Below are 19,379 nucleotides of genomic sequence, written 5' to 3'. Positions count from 1 at the left end.
TAGTTTATCTCTATCTTTTTGACCAGAAAGATGGGATTACAAATGTATAGTTTCGTGTTTATTTGGTTGTAAGTAATTAGCAATGAGAGAGGCAAGGAGAGCTTTTAAAGGTAAAAACAATAGCAGAATTAAAGGCAAAAAATTCTGAAGATGAGTCACTCTCTCCTTCCTTATATCTCACCTTACACAGACGCTACTTCACATGTAACACAGAGTCATAGAAGTTACTGTAAATCATTTTTGCTTCTACCTAACTGGAACCTCAAGAAATTTTTGCCACCAGGTTTTTGGACTTTACTTGTTTTTTAACTCTATGTTTGTGTGTGTGTTGTGTCTGTGTGTATTAAGAAGTTTATTTAGTCACTAGTTCAAATATAAAAATGAAACACAGCAATAAACTGAGACAAAACAACAACAACAGCAGCAACAAAGCCTCAGGCAACAGAGAGGGTTTGGGGTTTTTTTAACTTCCATTTCTCTAATGTCTCTCTATGATGGATGATGTGGAAAAGAGCGTCGGAGTAGATCGTAAACTCTGAATACTGAAGACGTTAATAATGTCAGAAGAGTTACTGAATATTCTACAGTAGCCGTGACAACATTTCTGTTCCTCTTTGGCTTTCTCTCCATTTTTGTGCTAGGGCAAGTAGCCTGAGGACTGATCAAGGCCACAGTGCAGTCAGCTCCTTGAATAGTACTGAGCTGCCCATCCCCTGATTCTCCTGAGCTTGTGATGAAAAAAAATCTCCTGCAAGTCTTGCAGTGTGAAAGTATGAAACACAGCAGTTCAGGACAGGGCAGGCTTTGAGGGTGGGAGCATTTACTTTCCCTGAACAGGATCGTTTCTGTCATCCTCTGCACAAGATGGCTCATCTGCAGTTGCACCAGCACAGGCGACGGGGCAGCATGCAGCATGCCACAGAGGCGAGAGACAGAGGGGTAGAAAGAGATTTCTGACACCAGTTTTGCTGCCAAAGGAAGCACTGGTGTAACTGTGTCCTAGAGGAGCATATCCTAATGTGTTAGCTTGGTACATTACAATCAGTTGTAAGTAGCCCACACACCAACGGTCTCACTGTTCACATTAATGAATGAAGACAGTGAGACTCTGGGAGGAATAATACTGTGGGAGGCTAGCAGAAACGTCAAGCAATATGTGAATTAAATGCAGGTGAAACGTATCCCTGTGACTTGGGGTCATTCAGGGGTTGTGCTAATTTTATTTTTCCGTCCTTCTCAAGATCTTAATCAGAGCCAGAGAAGACGCCTGTGGCCTCACTTATTCCCTCACTTCAGAGCTTCAGTGTCTGCCACCTGCAGCTTTTGTGTTTAAAACCCTCTGAAATTTCACATCACAGGAATGTAGAATATCCTTCCTTTGTTCTGCTTGGAAAAGAAGCGTAGAACCATAATACACTACTTAATTACCTTCTGAGGATCCCAGTTCTGCCCTATGAATAAAGAATGCTTTTACATCTACAGTGAAGGGAAAGAGAATTTATGTTGTATTTTGACCTCTCTGTTTCACACATCCTTGTTTGCAGATCTAGCAAGAGAAAGGATTTGAGCCTCAGCTCTGCTCTCACAGCAGGATTACAACGATGCTGCTGCTATGCCAGTTCTTAATTCTTAGGGCCTGAAGTTCAGGATATCTCGCCTACTAAGTCTGTGTTGTGACAAAATGCCTCAATGTTTATTGCTGATTCTGTGCATTTTTGGGGTCTAAGGTGACCAACTGAGGTACAGATACTAAAGTTCAAGGATGCCCAGATATGAACGTTAGCTTCACCGAGTAGAAATCTCATATTCAGAGGGATATGTCCACAGGTCATAAAGCAGCTTAGAGTCCTTAGGGAAATATGCATAGGATGGTATATTTCTTAGAAAGTTAGTAATTGTCACTAGATGAATAACATACCAAAATGCAATAGTAACATTTTTGATATTTTATCGAACTTTGCTTTGTACATTACTTCATTGTACTATAAAGTTGTCTATGTCTTTTTTTTTTATGTAGTGTTATGTCTACTGTATTTGAATTTCTGATTTAAATATAAGAAAATGCCATAGATCACAATGAGTAGGAAATTAAGAAGTGGGAGGTTTGGGATTTTTAATAATTTTCACTGAATTCACCCTACTTGGAATCAGGATTATAATATTTGATCCTAACAGTGAGACTATCCTTTTGTCTCAGAATGCTTTTTCAAAGTGTAGTTAATTAATTTTCATAGCTATCTGTTCCTTATCTCTATCTAACTGTTACACAAGGCTTAAAATTAATATGTTTATTGAAGATATTAATTTTATAAAAGTAATGCACAGAGTGACAGGAGTATCAAAATTCAGAATATATGAGGGTTCCTTTTCTCATTCTGTCCTCATAAAGCTGCCATTTGTGACCTCTATGACAACTGAAGATTTATCTGCAGAAAGTGAAAAAAAAAATAAAACTTTTATTTCAGCAAGTAGCTGTTCCTGTCATTAGTTTTTCGGTCTCCTGGAATACACATTCTCTCCTGTGGGAGGGTTACAGATGACAATATCAAGCAGTTCATATGTTCTCATCTCTTTCTTATAAATGAAGTGTCTGGTAATCCAAAAGAAATGGTTTATCATTATAAGAATAATTGCTTCCATCCTTTGAAAGGCAAACAGTCTTGTTTTCCAGTCATCTACAAGATTGTCTATAGCTTGCAGGGCCAAAATATTATTGAATATTTGTCCCCACTTCTGTACAACTAAAGGGAAACTTTTCCAATGTATCCTATGATGTCTTTGTTCGGGGCTGTGTCCTCCTGTGGTCCTTTTTTCATTTAACTGTGTTTGCAAAATATATACTTATATGCATATAGATATATACATAGATAAAGATAAATGCATTATTTTTATATGTAAATGGATTGTTATTTTGCTGACTGTTCTATATAAAATATTATTTTTCTTTTTATAGATATGTGTATATATACACATAAAATGTATAAATAACATCACATCTATATATGATAAATCAGCAAAATAATGCATTTTATATAACAGTCAGCAGAATAGCAATGTATGTATATACATATATATTTCTGTATATATATGCAAACACGCATCTATAAAAACAGTGAAATAACAATGCATTTTTTTTTATCTCGATACAGATTTTACTAATGCAGATAAGTCTAAAATAATATTATGTCCTGTCATAATCTTATAAATAATGTATTTGAACACTTTCGTTTGTTTTAATATTGTATAAGAGAGCTGTTGGCACAGAATATACATATACTGATTCTTTTAGTTACCAGGTGGCAGTGGAGTGCAGTTTCTGGGAAAAAAAAAAAAAAGAGGAAATTCTTTTCAAACCTGTTTTTTTTTAAGTCTTACCTCCCATATACTATAAATCTTAGATGGGATGCCTTTGGGGAGAAACTATTTGCATAAATGTGTTATTCTTGAAGGCTGTTTCTTTCTTTACAAAGGATGCATTTTGCGCGCTTGGCTTTTTCAAAGGCTGTGGAATACCAAATTACTTTTCACTATCCACACCAATTTGTTGTAGCTAAATGATACAATTTTGTTTGTTTATTTTTCTTACTTGGAGGTAGCTTGAGTTAGGCTGGTACAAACGAGACCAGAATTGTATCTCAGCAGAGATTCCAGTGTAGGGAAGGTCTCTGATACAAAAACTGTCTTCACTATCCATGTGCAGTTCCTTCTTGAAAAATTCAATGCAGGGGACATGAAAGGGGACATGGATATGGCCTACATAACATTATTTTCAGCCTCCAGAGTAACTATCCAGGCTACAAGCTCATGTTATGATCCCTAACCCCCATGTCATACTTTGTGACAAGCAAAGATCGACCAAAGATTCCTAAGTTTTCCATTTTGAGTCTAGCTGTCATTTAGCACCAGTGAGAATCCTGCGTGGACACTTTTTGGCTGAAGCTCTTTTGAATGAAACAATATTCATACTAAATTTATTCATCTGACCTACCTTCCCTTCCATAAATGAAGGGTCACTGTGATGGCCTACTCCCAATGTATAGCCCCACTTAGAACTTTTATATATCTAAAAACACGTATAGAATCTCAGCAAAAACTTCACAAATAAAAAGCTATGTGAAGTGTGTGCCCTTTCTTCTCCTTGTCTTCCCTTCCCTCTCCTGCATCTTCTCTTCTACACCTTCCCGTCACCCTCAATGCTGTGACCCCTGTCTCTGCTACTTCAGAAATCAGGGCAAAATGCCAGATGAAATAATCTTGTGCTTTTCTACTAAATTTCCAGTACAAAACAAAAATGACAAATGTCATCATAAAAATTTTGTTAGGTTAAAAACATTGGTGGCAAGGAACTCAAGTTAAAGAATTGGGTAGAACGAAGGAACAGGTCTTGGCAGAGAGGAAGGGAGTTCAGCAACTTCTGCCCCATTCTTCTACCCCACCTGCTGGTTCACAGGACACTGTTGGAGATGACACTCAACCTGCATCAGTTTCTGATACCTGTGTGTGGCTTTTACATCCCTTGAGCAGGAAGAAGGTAAATCTCTTGGTGGCTTTGTGTTTCTTAGACTTTGTCACCCTCTGGTCAGTAAAAACTGATAAGTGTGGAAAGGCTAAGCTAAGTATAGAGGAAATATTTCTGCAGATAGGATAGTTGGAAAAATGTGTATAATTTCAAACTTTTCCTTTATAATTATAAAACTCTTTAAGAGAAGCCTTGGGACACCTTTCCGCACAAGAAGCTTTGCTGCTGCAACAGCACAGTAAGAGAGGTAGACGTCAGGATTAGTTTGCAAAAGCTTATGCATCTATGTGAAAACTTTTCCTCTCCAACACACTTAAGAATTAGAGTTAGGGGACAGAAGAATTATTGAGCAGGAGTGAATGGCATTTTAAGCTGTTTTATTTTAATATATGGTATAGTGTTATTTTTACCAGATTTTTTCCTCAGGAGGGGAGTGATTGAGCCCTTCATTCTTATTCAGAAAAATAGCTCGTCAAGATGGCTAGAGGTTTCATCTTTCTACCAAATGAAGGGTTTCTAAAGCTAATTTGATGGCAGGCTATCTTCTACTAAAATAATCTAAGAGCTAGGAGGAAAATAATATTAATGCATTTCCTTAAACACTAATTCAGGAATTTCTGTTCAAGCGAAACATCTAATATTCAGATATAGGAAGGAAAATCACCAAGAATAACAACAACAGCAACAAAAGAAGATTACATCTTTGCATTACTGCTGCAAGCCTAAGGCAGCCTGTAATGAAATTTTGCATGAATTCTGGTTATGGTAACAAAACAAAATTAAAAAAATGCAGTCTCATATGTTCAAAAGAGAAAGTCAATCATGTATTTCTATACATAGTCTTTTATAGCTAGTCTTGCATATTTCAATTCTAGCTGATTAATTAGACATATTTGTGACAGAGATTGAAAAGCCATTCTTTGATTTATTCATACATTCTCCTAATATAGTATCTAATTTGGTAAGATGACTTTTTCTAGCTTATTATAATATTATTTCCAGATGTTTTAGAGACAATGCAACGTAGGTTCATATACATTCCCCCAGTATGTTTAAGTGGTTTTAAGAAATCTTGTGACCTTGTTGTTATTCAGATTTCTGCTGGAGGGACTTGGTGTGCATTCATAAAGCCTGAACATTTGACTTTTTATGACTAGCCTTTATGACATATGTCTAGATTAAAGGAAGCCCATGTTTTGGGCTTCTGAAAGTTGACAAATTTGTGAGTGCTGACTGCTTAAGTGCTACGCAGTGTCCTTATATCTTCTAATGCAATATCTATAAAACTTCTGCTCCCGGAACTGCAGAATAAGGAATTCTTTTTACTTCAGTGTGAGAAACCAATAACAAATAAAAATACAAATTCTAAATCATACTTTAACATAAGAAAATGTCCACTTCATGTCCAAAATGGAAGAACACTGTCTCAGCAGTAGCCTGCTAGAACATTTTCCAGTCTCTTTGAAATGGTCCCACAGAAATCAATAGCTTTGTTCTATTGACTGCAGAAGAGTCAAGCTTTTGCACATAATATTTAGTATTAGAAACAATTTTTTCTGTGGTCTTTATAAGCTTTGCTACATGTGTCATTTCCTATGTTTATTATTGCAAACAAAGATTAAAAGAAGAGTTCCCCAAAATTATCTTACTTCCTATTATGAGTTTGGTTTGTCTGGTAAGTGGGAAACAGAAAGAGTCTCTTAAAATTGATTTACCCCAATTTATAGTCGGTAACTACAGCAGAATCAATGCAAAGTCAACTGGTCCACCCTTCGTTATTACAGGAGAGCTGTCCAGTAGAAATGAACTTTGGTGAACATCAGTACAAATTACCTTGTGGAAAGAAAATATTTCTCAGTAGCAAACATTAAGGTTGGCAATAAATATGATCTCTCTATGAAATAAGGTCCTAATTACTTATCAGTACTATTAAAATCAATAAGAATATGTCAGTTGCACTAAAATTTTCATTTTGTAATGAAAAATAGTGAAAATAATACTTTTTTTTTTACAAATAGAAAATGTTTTGTTTGCCTGTGTTGAAGGTTCAACATATAGGTTACTTTTTTTTTTTTTTTTGCCTAAAATGATTTTTGTTTCAAAATATACTTTACTATTTATTTTTAAAAAGCAATGTTTTATCATTTCACCCTTATTCCACCTTTAATTTTTTGTTTTGTTCTGAATTTTAAAATAAAAATAAGTAAATGAAAGAACCTCAATCTCACAAAAGCATATATTTTTCAACATTTAGAAATTGTAGAATGAATAGAAAATTCTAAGACTATATCTCAACCATACGCATGTTAGTTTTCATGAAATGTTTCCCTTTTTCAGTCCAAGACTTGTAATGTTTATGAAGTTCCAGTAAAGTTAGCATTTTTTAACTAGGTCAAAACCATGTGCCTTTCATATCTGGGGTGGGAGGAGATTTTTATCAGCCTCAGACCAGTGCTGGAATTCTCATTCAATCTTCATTGAATTTATTTCCTTCAAGAAACATCTTATCAGGTCAAGAATATAATCACCATCAGCTTCATAAAGATATACACAATGTTTACAAATTCACTACAATAGTCCATGACATTTGGTAATTCCATAGTCATGGACACATCCCAAAAACTTAATAGTCTTTCAGTGACCCATGTCTATCAGTGTTTGTCATAAGTAACATTCTGAATTCAGTTATTGATTCTATTTTGAAGGAGATCTGTGGCAATGAGGCTACTATCTACCTATGGTTCTTGACTAGAAGTGCCCCTCCCCCTTCATGCTACTTTATTTTTTATATTCCTCAACACCCTAGAAGAAAAAAGGGGGAAAACAAAGACTGTAAAGGGAGTCATCAAATCCTTGCACTTTGCTACCATGGTGAGCATATGTATGTGCTAGCGGGAGAGTTTTGCAGGTCCTCTCTAGCTTTCTGCACGCTAATGCTAGCCAGCATCTGATAATGCTTTCTGCAGCCCAGGGACAAAACAGCAACCCAAACTTGTCCCTTAAATTACAGTTACTCAATACTTAACAATTTCATTAAGACATTTGAATTGGCTGGAATAAAAGTAGCATAGGGTATCTCAGTGAACAAATCATCTTCAGCCATTATGTTTTTTTACTAGGAAGAATATTTTAATCATGTAGCATATACTCTGGAGGCTCAGGTAAAACTGAAGTATTGAAGCAAAAATTGAAGTTAGTTACACAGCACAAAGAAAAGATCTTAGTTAATGCAAAAGCGCATGAATTCATTTTGATAGAATCTATCTGAAATCATCACTTTGCCTATCTAAAGGTCAGAAAGTAATAGTCATATTATGATGTATTTATAACACTATACATTACATCTATCTGTTATAATTTTCGAAGTTGGAACTAACACTTCAGCCAAAATCATACAATGAAAAAGCAATTGTAATATCTTTACCTTTTTGAAAGTTGCTTAAATTTCACCTTGTGCTAATCTGAAGCAAATGATCCGCTGCATTAGCTAAATACTCTTATTTTTTTCTGTTTTTAAAGCCATGGAACGTGAAATATATTACTTAATAAAATGGAGGCAAGGCTTTGTGTTGGTATTAAGATAGATTACTTATGTGAAATGAAAATGAAGATCATAAATCAAAATAGCTCATTACAGGTTCCTTGTTTTACAGCAATTTATCAGTTTTACTTCTGTTTTTTACTCTTCAATATCTAGATTATATCACTTATTCTTTTACTTCATCACTGATTTTTTGTGATATGATGCTTATTTTTGTACGAGCTAAAGAATTATCACTAAATTAATGGGTTTCCTTCTGTCCTTTGAGACAACTGGTATAAGCAGACAAAGCCATTCCCTAAAACCTCTTACTAGCATGCTGTTACCAGAAAAGGATTTAAATATTTGCTTACTTTTCTAACCATTCTTATAAAAATAAAACAATAACAATAGCAACAACATTTCTAAAATATTACAGGAAGAGATAGCTGAAGAAGGTTTGGTAAACTCCAGGAAAATTTTAATGTTGGTGCTTGTTGCAGATAAAATAGCTGTATGATAACAAATTTTATCTACTACACAGGTTATCAGAACTCAAAACCCTTCACAGCACAGAGCCTCTTTCTGCAACTTAGCTGTCTTTGGCCACAATGAAAAAATGGCTGCGTACACCTGCAATATACGCTTAAAGAGTATCAAGCTTACCTTGCAAATGAAGTGCAGATCTCCCCAATTCAAGTACTTGTTGCATATACGTATATGTTTATGTGTTTTAATTATCATTGGCTTTCTCTTTCAATGATTTAAGATCATGAATATAATCCATATATAGTGACATGAGACACAGCTGTCTCTTGCCAGGTTTTCACACAGGAATGAGCTTCATTCATACAGTACCAAAAAATGCATGGCAATATGCACAGTTTTCTTGGGGAAATCCACCTCTCTAGAGGTGAGTTAGAATACAAATTTCCACTGCACTTTCGCCGGTCAGTCAGGCTTAATGCCTGTGTCAGCATGTGTTTTATTTATGTTAGCATCTGCTGATCTGATTCCCATTTTCATGAATGTAAAGCTCTAATACTGAGATACCTGTTTTTCAGGTAGGCCTTCTGGGAGGGGCTAGGACTCTGTTACCTACTTTTGAAATATACAGTATAAAATAAAGGAGAACGATGCTTCCCCTATATATGTGTGCATATACATACATACATACATGCATACATATATAATCCTATCCTATTAAAATACTTCTTGATACAGAATTTTCCTTTTAAAATAACAATTGCTGTTCAGTCCTATAGAAGTGTTTTAGCTAAATCTGTATGAAGATTGACCCATGTTCCCTTACTATGGCATTTCTATCATCTAGTCAGGTAAAGCAGATAAATGTTGAAAAATAAGTGTCAATTTCTGCCTTAAATAAAGTAAAGCAATTGCAAAAGAAGGTAAGGTACTCTAATTTTGAAATGTTTTGTAAGATTATGGAAGAATAAAAAAATCCTGACAGGTAAGGAAATTTGCGTGACAATCTTAACAATAATTTATTTACAAACAACTTTTCTTAGGTTTGGACCATCTGTATTTTTGGAAATACAGTGACTCCCCTTGGAACTACATGTAGTGCAATATAGACAGCTGCTAAAAAACTTTCCTTCTTTACAATAAAGCTCCTTAACTTTAGATTTATTCTTTGAATTCATCTCTCTGTAGCTCTTGTATTAAAGAGACAGCTTAGACCAGAAAGACTTTCTTCTGTGAAATAAATACTCTAGCTCTCACTTTCTCCTATTTCTACTTATTGAACAAGGAGATTTTATTTATTTTCTTAATGAAAGTCAGATTAAAATAGTATTTTATTTAATGATTAATCTAAATATCTATAAATATCTCTATATATCTAAATATATATTTACAACTCAGAATAAAAGCTAGTAAACAAATAAATTCCTTTATTAGTGAATTTCTCTGGAGATCTTTCTCAAGGTCACCTTCTTCTGCCAAAGCATTCCCATCCTCACAAGTACAACAGGAGTAGATGAATACTTTTGCAAAGCTCTGAAAAAAGAGACTGTTCAAGATCATCTGAATTAGTTTTCTACTGGAATGAGAAACTGACTATGTTCATATGGTTCACCATGAGGTCTGGGGAAGAAGGGAACTGGTGAGAGGTTAGACTCTCCGTTGTAAGTGACACTGGGGTGTAAAATTTTTGAATTAGAAAGTCTGAGTTTTTGTTTTTGTTTGTTTGATAGATTGTCTGACCCAGGACCTTTGTAAGTGATCAAACTATCCTATTTTATAAGAAGATTATAGAATTTATACTAATGGAATCAAGAGCTATGATAGAAAAATACCAGGTAAACTGGTTGATGAAAATGTAAAGGGAAAGAAATGTTTGGTAAGGCTTCTGTTTTTTTAAAGTTCCCCTCTCATTTAATATTCTCTTCAATGGAAGTGCTTTTTTCCCCGATAGTTTCTAGGCTACAAAGCTTTAGATCACGATGTGAGAAGCTGTTTGATTAAAGCTTTATCTGATTTCTGTCCATCAGATTATAGACTTAACCAAAGTTGTTGATTGCACTCATTATGAATCTTGAAATTTATCCTCTGTATTTGTACTATGATGTCTAGCCTGCAGTAGACTGAAAACTTGCAAATAAGGAAAGTCATATTCCCGAGCTGTTTGGGTAAAGTTAGAAAAGCAATAAGATCTTATGAACATTAAGAATCAGCTTTTTTTCCACTACCTCCTTATTTGCAAATTTTACATCACATCATCCTTGATATTTCATGGTGAGTGTGATGGACTTGCACTATCCTATTTCAGGGCCTTTGGTACATCTCCTTTGTGCAGCAAGATTATTACATTAGCTGTAGATTCTTCAGCTCTATATACTGACGTTTTGCTCAGGTTGACATCTGAAAGTACCTAAAGGATTTTGCAAGGTAAAATATGAGATCCTAATTCATAAGGGCAGTTACTTATCCAAGCTTTTCCATTGATTCTAGTAGGACTATTTCAGTCATGTTGCAGCTGAGCAAAGAATAAATTTTGGTGAGGGAGCCAGTGTAAAAGTTCCTCCTTCTGCTACAGCTTACTAGTTTCCAACTTCATATCTCAGTTTGCTGCTCCCTTCGTTGTGCTAAAGCAGTTTTATGTGGAATGTGCTGTAAAGTAGATAGCTGAAATGATCAGGGTAAAAGCCAGTAATACAGTTCTTCTTCTTAAGCTTTATTACATTTATGTCATGGGGATAGCTATGAAGCACTACCCTGAAAACAATCAATTCAGTGAAATTCAGAAGGTCGGCCCCATTTCACAGGAGTTGAAAAGGAGCTTCTTAAATTGGCTTCTCCCCTGAAGAAAACTTATCCTGGAACTATACTCAGAGTAATTGCTCATCTCTGACAATACTATCCTGCAAAGAGAAATAATCATGGACTTGATTTTACACCATTGTATATAATGTAGTAATTTATTTTACAAAATAGGTGCAAAAGGCTGCAGTTCTGATTTGGCAGCATTTTATACCTCAGTTTTCAGTGGGGTATATGGCTGTACAAGGTGCAGTTGCAGCAGAGAATCAAGTTTATTGTGTTACCACGTGCTATGCAAGCTGCAGCCTTCAGATTTTGTTGTGTTTCCTCCTCCTGAAAGTAAAAACACATCATGAGGTTTCCTGGACTAAATTATATCACTTTGTGCCTCTGATTGCAATGTGTAGAGAGTTGCTATTGTATTGCACAACAATCAATCAACTACTGAGCAGACTGATGTCATTATTTATCTCTACAATTATTAAATACTAATACGGAAGTACATGCTAGTATTGTGATTTAAAATACAGGGATATATTTCTTTTTCCGTGCATAACCTCTAATAATATTTTTGTCTTCAATTTAAAGCACGAACTTCCAACCCTTGGCTCCTCTGCTCAGCTCCCCACATAATTAAATTAATTTTCATGTAAAAAGGGTAATTACACATTTCTAAATTCAGCTGAATACTAATTCAGTTATAGTAGTTCAGCACTAAAGAATGGGCAGCCTACGACTGAAGAAGCCATTATGAAATATTACCTGTCATGTGCAATTCTATGAATGTTTACTGAGCAGTACTTGACCTAAGATACAGCTGAGTACATAAGATGGATTTCCAGCTCTTTACAAAGGGCTTCCTGTACCATAAAAAAGAAATGTTCAAACAGATTTGGAGGAGAAAAAGTAGCAGCATTATGTATGTGTGCATATACATGCATACATATATATTCTGGAATACTTTTTTTTTCCTTTTCTAGTTCCCTGAATTGGCAGATTCCATATAATAACTGTGATTTTGAAGTGATGCCACCAACTGAAATACTTTTACTTTTGACCAGCATACTTGTAAAGCATACCTGACATGGAATGATATTCTAGTAAATGAAACAGATATACAATAAACCATGGCTGGAGTAAATTTACTCTCAACTTCCCTGAACCAGCATTTATACTGGTGTTTTCTAGCTGAAGCATGCATGAGTATTTGTCTTCTTCTGATAAATTATTTTCAGATTTTATTCAATTGGGGTCAGATTCTAATCCCAGCTTTAGTAGCAATAACTTGGCATACTGCAATGTTTGAATAGAAGTAAATGAAAGAATTAGCTGATCCTGTGAATCTAAAAACTCTGAGGATTATTTCCATTGTTTTCTTTATCTTTCAAGACTGGAAAATGGTGGTAGAAGGGAATTAGGTGTGTTTCTGCCTTTGATTTTATCCCACCTTTTTTCAAGAGTAAAGATACTAAGGGTTGTTACATCAAAAGTTTTCTCAAAGCTTTTCCTACATTTATTTCCAAACAGTCCTGTCATTTTTATATATTTACAACTTTTGTTGATCTTAAATAATTTAAGTGAAATATAGAGTGCAGTTTTTCCCACCTAGAATTCTCTGATTTACTTTTACACCTTTCAGTTTGGATTTTGAACTGATCCTAGTCACCTTGACTAATAATCTTTCAGTGCACCAGCCAATGGTTATTCTGCAGTACAGTTGCAGTCTTGCCGAATTTTGCTGAAAGGAAAAAATAATTACTTACTATTACACATTTATTGTTTTATTTCAGAGGACTTCTAATCTATGGTGGCTTGCAGTATCCTGCCTGTTTTCTTGCATGTAACAGAAGTTTTCCGTTTTATTATTATTCTTTTTCAAAGGAGGAGAGGGAAGAGAAAGCATTAATGAGTGAGTTGTGATAGCAATAGCGTGTGGGCTGTTGCGTCTCACGCTCATTGTTTTGAAACCCACAGATTTCAGTGAGATTGGAGCTAGAAAAGTGGGCATGTCAATAATTAGTAATATCATTTTCCAAATATGGTTGAGCTGTGTTTTTTTTTTTTTTCCTTACACGGATAAATATACTTTTCAAAGGCCCTATGGCTAAGTCATTTCTTTGTGAGAAATTCCTATTTGTCTCTGCAATTTTTGTTGGTAAAAAAGAAATATTTGAGGTATTCTTTGAAGATTTTATTTAATTTGTTATTTTTATTATTTTTTATTATTATTTTTTACAGAGACCTACAAAAAATGAATTGATTTTGAATGAAAGGTGAGCTGATATTTACTAAAATATCTGGGCTAACAAAATCTTTGCCACATCACTAATTGTTCTTCCATCATAGGCATAGCAGTTAGGGTAAAGATATTAATGACATATGTCCTTTTGCTTCTCTAATTTCATCCTTTCATATTTATGTTTCTCTGAATGGCACTGTAGGAGTCTTGAGAATCCACACAAGGTCTCATTTTCATTATTATGATTGTGATTATTAATATGATACTACTCTTTACTTTCACTTCTCACTTTCACTTATGATTCTTTCTAATGATTACATTATATTTCAGCATAGCATTGAACAGTGATATACATTTAAATTAATTTATAAAGTGTGATTGTATTAACTTATTTCACTGAATATGTCTTAATTTTATTCACGTGCCCTGCTTCTTTGAAAATGCTCACAATTTTAAAGGTGTTTATATGCAAAAATCTTAGCAGGAGTGGGAACTCAGTCTGTGCCTCTTCCAAGGAGTAACCTTGAGGGATACATGCTTGTTACGTTTCAGCTTCATCCCATACAGATTTGTCTCCTCAGAACAGAAAGAGACTGCAACCTAAGATTAAATGAACAGCTGGTAGAGAGTTTCTGATTTGATCATGTTGCTTTTCTAGACAGACTAATTGTTCTGATTTATGGTTATCACCTGTATTTCATGGGTGCTTGCTTCCAACTCTAATTAATGGAAAATTTTTAACTGCTGCAACTTTAATTGTTCCTTAGTTTTCAAGGAGCAGAGGAAACATGGTTCTTAGCAAGCAGAGGCCTTGCTTCTATGACCTCCTTTGTGTCAGAAATGCAAAATGAAAAATATTGTATTTATTTTTTATTTTTTCTTTGAGATATGAAATTTTAAACTATGAAATGTATAGATATATGCATTTATACATATAAGGATAACTATGATTAAAAGATACACTGAAAAGTCATCCTCAGCATAAATAGACATCTTCAATAAAAAAAATTAAAACTTTGCAATGTAAGATTACTTAACTTTAATTAGGTCATAATAGGTCGTTTAAGTCATTTTATCAGTTAATCTGAATGTTCTATATAGCAACAGCATAGTTCTTTTAATTCCCCATTAACTTTTTTTGAATAAATGAATTCCTTTCAGAAATTCATATAATGTTGGTCTGAAGAATTCAAGAGAAGGAGAATCCATCTCTTCTCTTGCTAGCTCATTTCAGTGAATTTGTGAACAATATTTTTATAGCAGATCTTCTAGTCCTGGTATCAAAAATGAAGAAAAAGGAGATAAAAACAGAACAGATTATAAAATGTGTTCTCATTTTGTGACAGGAAGGGTAATGCACAGTCAAATATGAAGTAATTAAGTATGAAATAAAAACAGGATTGCATAGTACCAAAAAAAAGAAGGCATAAGATATAAAAGGTCAGAGATTTTGCAGTGAGAAAGGGTTGATGAGTTCAGAAACGTTTATCAGTAGAAGTCACCTAAACTTTATTTATGCTTGCAAGAGAAAAGAGAGAAAACACAATGCAGTCGTAAAGGGTGTTCCTGCAGATGAAACCTTTTGGAACTACTGCAAGAAATACACTCAGAAAAAATTTCAGGACTTTATGGTTTGTATTTTGTTATTCTGAAAGCAGAGGATTACATAGGTGAATCAGCTATTAAAAAAAAATTTTTTTTAAGTTCATTGTGAAAGATTTTTTTTAGATCTACTAGTTTTATAAGCTTTCCTTACTATACCCCCTCCAAATTGTAAGTCTCGCTCACATCCCACCTTTGCCTGTTCATGAGTCATTCATTTCATAAGTGCTTGCTTGTAATTCTAAGTAATTTCTAACTAACTGCTGTAACTTGCTGATGCTTTATAAACTACCATGTTTTAACTCTTTCTGCATCTTTCAGACTTTCCTATAATATTCTCATTTATCTGCCTCAGTACTCAGGTATTCTTTCTCTTCTACTGCTTATAGAGTAGTATGAAGTTTTGTAGAATGAAAGCCACAAGGAAAATGTCTAAACTTCAGAGAGTAACTAAAACCATGGAGAAATTGTAGTGGGAGTATACAGGGAGGATCTTCTTGAACATATGGTATTTCAGTATCTCCTTCAGTAGTCTTCCAGAGTATGAGAAATAAAGCTTGATGAAAAAGCTGATGGAAAGAGAAAAATACCTCGAGGCCAGTTCTGCAGAGTAAATTAGGATAATTTGAAAGGCTTAAAGATTATTTTAGGAATGGTTTTAATAGTTCATATATGTATTTTATGAATGTACATATATATGTACATGAATATGTGTAAATATATACACTTAAACATACACTGGGTAACTGCCTTCCTTAGCGTGAAGACTCATTCACTTTTTATTGTAAAATATTTTTGCTTTGTTTCAGTTCAGAGTAAAATAAGCCTTCTGCTAATGAAACAGAATCCCTCTTTCCTTACCATTTGCATTGGTAATATCAGAACCAGTTTTCAGAGAAACATCTTCTTAACTCTGCTGTAATTATTTCACTTATCAGTTAAAATGGTTACCTCATTTTTAGACCCCAGCCACATCTACATCTTTATAGCGCTGAAGTTATTTCTTCTCTGGGCAGAACCAAATACAACAAATGACCTCCAGCCGCTGGCTCCATGCCAGCCATGTATACGTGGCTCCATTGTCTGTGGAAGAATAATAGCTAAGGGAGTTTCAGTCATGAAGAAAGGGCTGTTTTTCTGAAGGAAGCAGTTTTAAGCTCTAACTTCTACCAGTGTCTTGGAGGCTGCTACAAGGCTATGCTGGTCCGTGGGCTGGTCTTTTTGCATGTATTGCCATGCTTTTCAATGATGAGACAGGCTGCTGTCCCTTTACTGATGGAGGGGCAGCTGTTAGCACTTCACATCGGCAACAAATCCCACGCATATGTTTGGTCCCCAGTCTTCCCTCTGGCAGTTCTAGACTAGGTGTGAGCCTTCAAAGTGAAATAGAGATGTTACTGCAGCATTGCTGTGCATGGTTCATCCCCCTAGAACAGAGAGAAGTAGCAGGAACGTTGCAATGACAAAATCACTATATTTCAGCAGCCTCAAGCATCCAGACTGGGCAGTGGTTCTACACTGTGCTAAAGCTGTAGTTGATCTACCTTAATTAGGTAGATGAAGCTTGCACAGGGCCATCATGAACAGGCTGCAGTCACACCTTCCTTTTGTTAAATAGATGTATTCTAGGAATTAGGGTTACATAGCTACAATATTCAATATTTAAATTAAAAAATCAAAATGAAAAAATTGATAAAATACTCTTTTAAATAGAGTGCACATTAGATATACAAAAATAGATCACATTTCAATGGCTTAATAACCTATGGGTTTACCTACAGAGCAGAGTCAAGCATTTAAAGAAAAAAAAAAAACTCTAAACATTTTAGAATGCTAAATATTTTAGCTACTTCTTGGCACAAGAGAGGCAGCTTTAGCCTATCTGACCTTGGTTAAGTCAAGCTCCTGCTAACTTGGTAAATACTCTGTTCGTGTGTTGCATTGGTGAGCTTGGCCTTTGCTGATGGGAAGGAGGGGAAAACAGGTTTATTGAGGTCTGTTATGTTCCCATTAACCTAAAAAGCAGAGACACTTTCTGTCATTTTAAGTATCTATATTCTGGACTCGGCAGCATTAAAGTCAACCACCTCTGCCCTTACTAACACATGTCGTTAGAATCAAAGGGAATGACTAAAAAAAATGGAATACTCCATCTGTATCTTGCAGATCAGACTTGGCCTGTATTCTTATGAAACATGTCCTTATGGTTATGAATATTAATGTTCTAAAATAGTAATCTTTGCGACTTGTTGTGCCTCTTTATCCTCTTGCCTCCTTTTCGATCTCCAACATTTGCTTGATTTTCCATAATTGTATCTTGTCTGTCATTAAATAGACAAAGACATGACCCTGTAGTCAAGGTTGCTTTCAAGTTCCCCAGTCTATAACTCTGGCAAGAAAACAGGGGCTAAGATTAATTGGAGGGTGCTTTATAAAAACAAATCAAAGGCATATGTAAAGAAGGTCGTTAAAAAAAATGTAATAATTCCTAGGGATATCTTTATTTATCTATCCCTGAACATTTTCAGTGCTTATTTTTTTTATTTTTTAGCCATGGTCTTTCCAAGTATGCATACTTCTGCATATGTAAGGTTAGCTAGCAAACATACCATTAATAAATTTGTATTTGTGAATACAGCTAGTGGGAAATTTCTTTGATTCCATTCTTGATGATCTGCTTTACTACTTGTTTTGTTTGCTTTTCCATAGCTAGGCTTCTTGTACTGTCTGGTGGATAAATTCCACTGATGACAATTTCATGTTAATCACATATTTTCAATTCCCTTAAAATATTGCTTACTTTCTTTTTTTGATTAAAAGGATGCAATTGCATATCATATTGCACTGAACATGTCAACATTTTAATCCTGGACCTCAAGTATACCCCTGTTTTACTTTTCAGGAAACTTTGAAATCTCAGGGTCAGATTAATGTTAAAAAGTACACTACAGAGTGTTAAAATAGTACATTAGAGAAAATAGGACAAGAAGAAAAGAATCAAGCAGTACTTTCTGGTTTGTTTGTCCCATAAATTATCTTTCCCTTAGATCCTAAGCCCTCTTGGCATAGCTGCATCAAAGAAGAGTGTCTTGTAGAAACTTAAAAATATGGACTATGTAGAGTTGGTGAAATTACTTACAGTGTTTTCAAAGGAGAGTGCATTTATGAATTCTAACTTAGACTATTGTCCAAAGTTCATTGACCAAGTACATGCAACACAACATAATGTTGCCTCCACTGGAGAATAAGTACTATGTTTATCAGTGTGCACGTAGTGATTTTTTTTCTTTTTTTACATTCTTCTGTTTAGAAGACAGTATCTGTTAGGAAGGAGAGCTGGGGCCCACCTTTAGGATAACGTTTTTTTGACCTCACTTGAATGGTATAATTTGAGAATAAACCCGTTAAGCTAGATGAAGCTAAAAATTGTGAAAGAGATGTTAATCAAGCCCTACTACTCCTTGTGTTCTGTTATATTATTTTTCTCCATGACTGGTGAAAGACTCTGTAACTGGCCAGCGGCTGGCTTAAGACAAGAGTTGTGCTAAAATGTGTGCCACTGCTTTACTGTTATCCAGCTGCTATGGCGTACGGTCTTCTGGAAATTATAAATTTGGCACTATAATGAACTTGTCAAGCTTGTCAGTTGTCACGGAGAGCAAACAGGTAATCATCAGGAAGAAAGCTCAAGGTGACGTCTTTGCTAAGGTGCAGAATGATAATAACAGCACATAGGCATGAATGTAAGCTATCTTCATTGAAAATTACAAACCTCAGTTATTGCACTGTACCTGTATCTCTGTACAGCTAACCTCCTTTCAGTGGTCTCCCTCTGCTGGTTATCATAAACCAGTTATCTTCAGTCGTACAGTCAATAATGCAAAAAAAATCAACCTTCTGGTGACCTTCTTAATTAAAGTAATTGCTAAACTTGACATGCAGCTTCCTGTAATTACAATGAGTTTCCTGTTGCAAAGGGATAACACTAAAAACATTAGTTTCCTTCAAGGAGCTGGAAGATGTAAGAAGAAGAAAAAGTAAAATCTCACTGCCTCTCAGAGTGATCTCCTCTCAGGTAGAGTGATTAAAACACTAGTAAAAAAAAGAGTCTCCTCAGCACGCTTTGTTGGAAGATATGTGAGGCAAACTGTTACTGGAGGTCTTGCTCTCTTGTAATTACAACTGTAAGGTGCTTCTTTAGTTTATCATTATTTTCT

The 19,379-nt window shown here is 34.9% G+C and overlaps 1 protein-coding gene across 37 annotated transcripts in view; it reads left to right on the top strand.

Annotated features, from left to right (window-relative positions):
- The window catches only part of PTPRD (protein tyrosine phosphatase receptor type D), a 1,218,182-nt gene that overhangs the window by 427,369 nt on the left and 771,434 nt on the right, over positions 1-19,379 (top strand). Inside the window, exon 6 of one of the 37 annotated variants that reach the window (XM_068927740.1) lies at positions 13,560-13,594. The exons of the other annotated variants lie outside the window; for them this stretch is intronic. The gene's annotated coding sequence lies outside the window, so the exon portion shown is untranslated. The remainder of the gene's footprint in view (positions 1-13,559; positions 13,595-19,379) is intronic. 37 annotated transcript variants of the gene reach the window in all.

This window comes from Struthio camelus, chromosome Z, assembly GCF_040807025.1.
Source record: "Struthio camelus isolate bStrCam1 chromosome Z, bStrCam1.hap1, whole genome shotgun sequence".
NCBI classification, from domain to species: Eukaryota; Metazoa; Chordata; class Aves; order Struthioniformes; family Struthionidae; genus Struthio; species Struthio camelus.
This window is presented reverse-complemented; position numbering and strand designations above follow the sequence as displayed.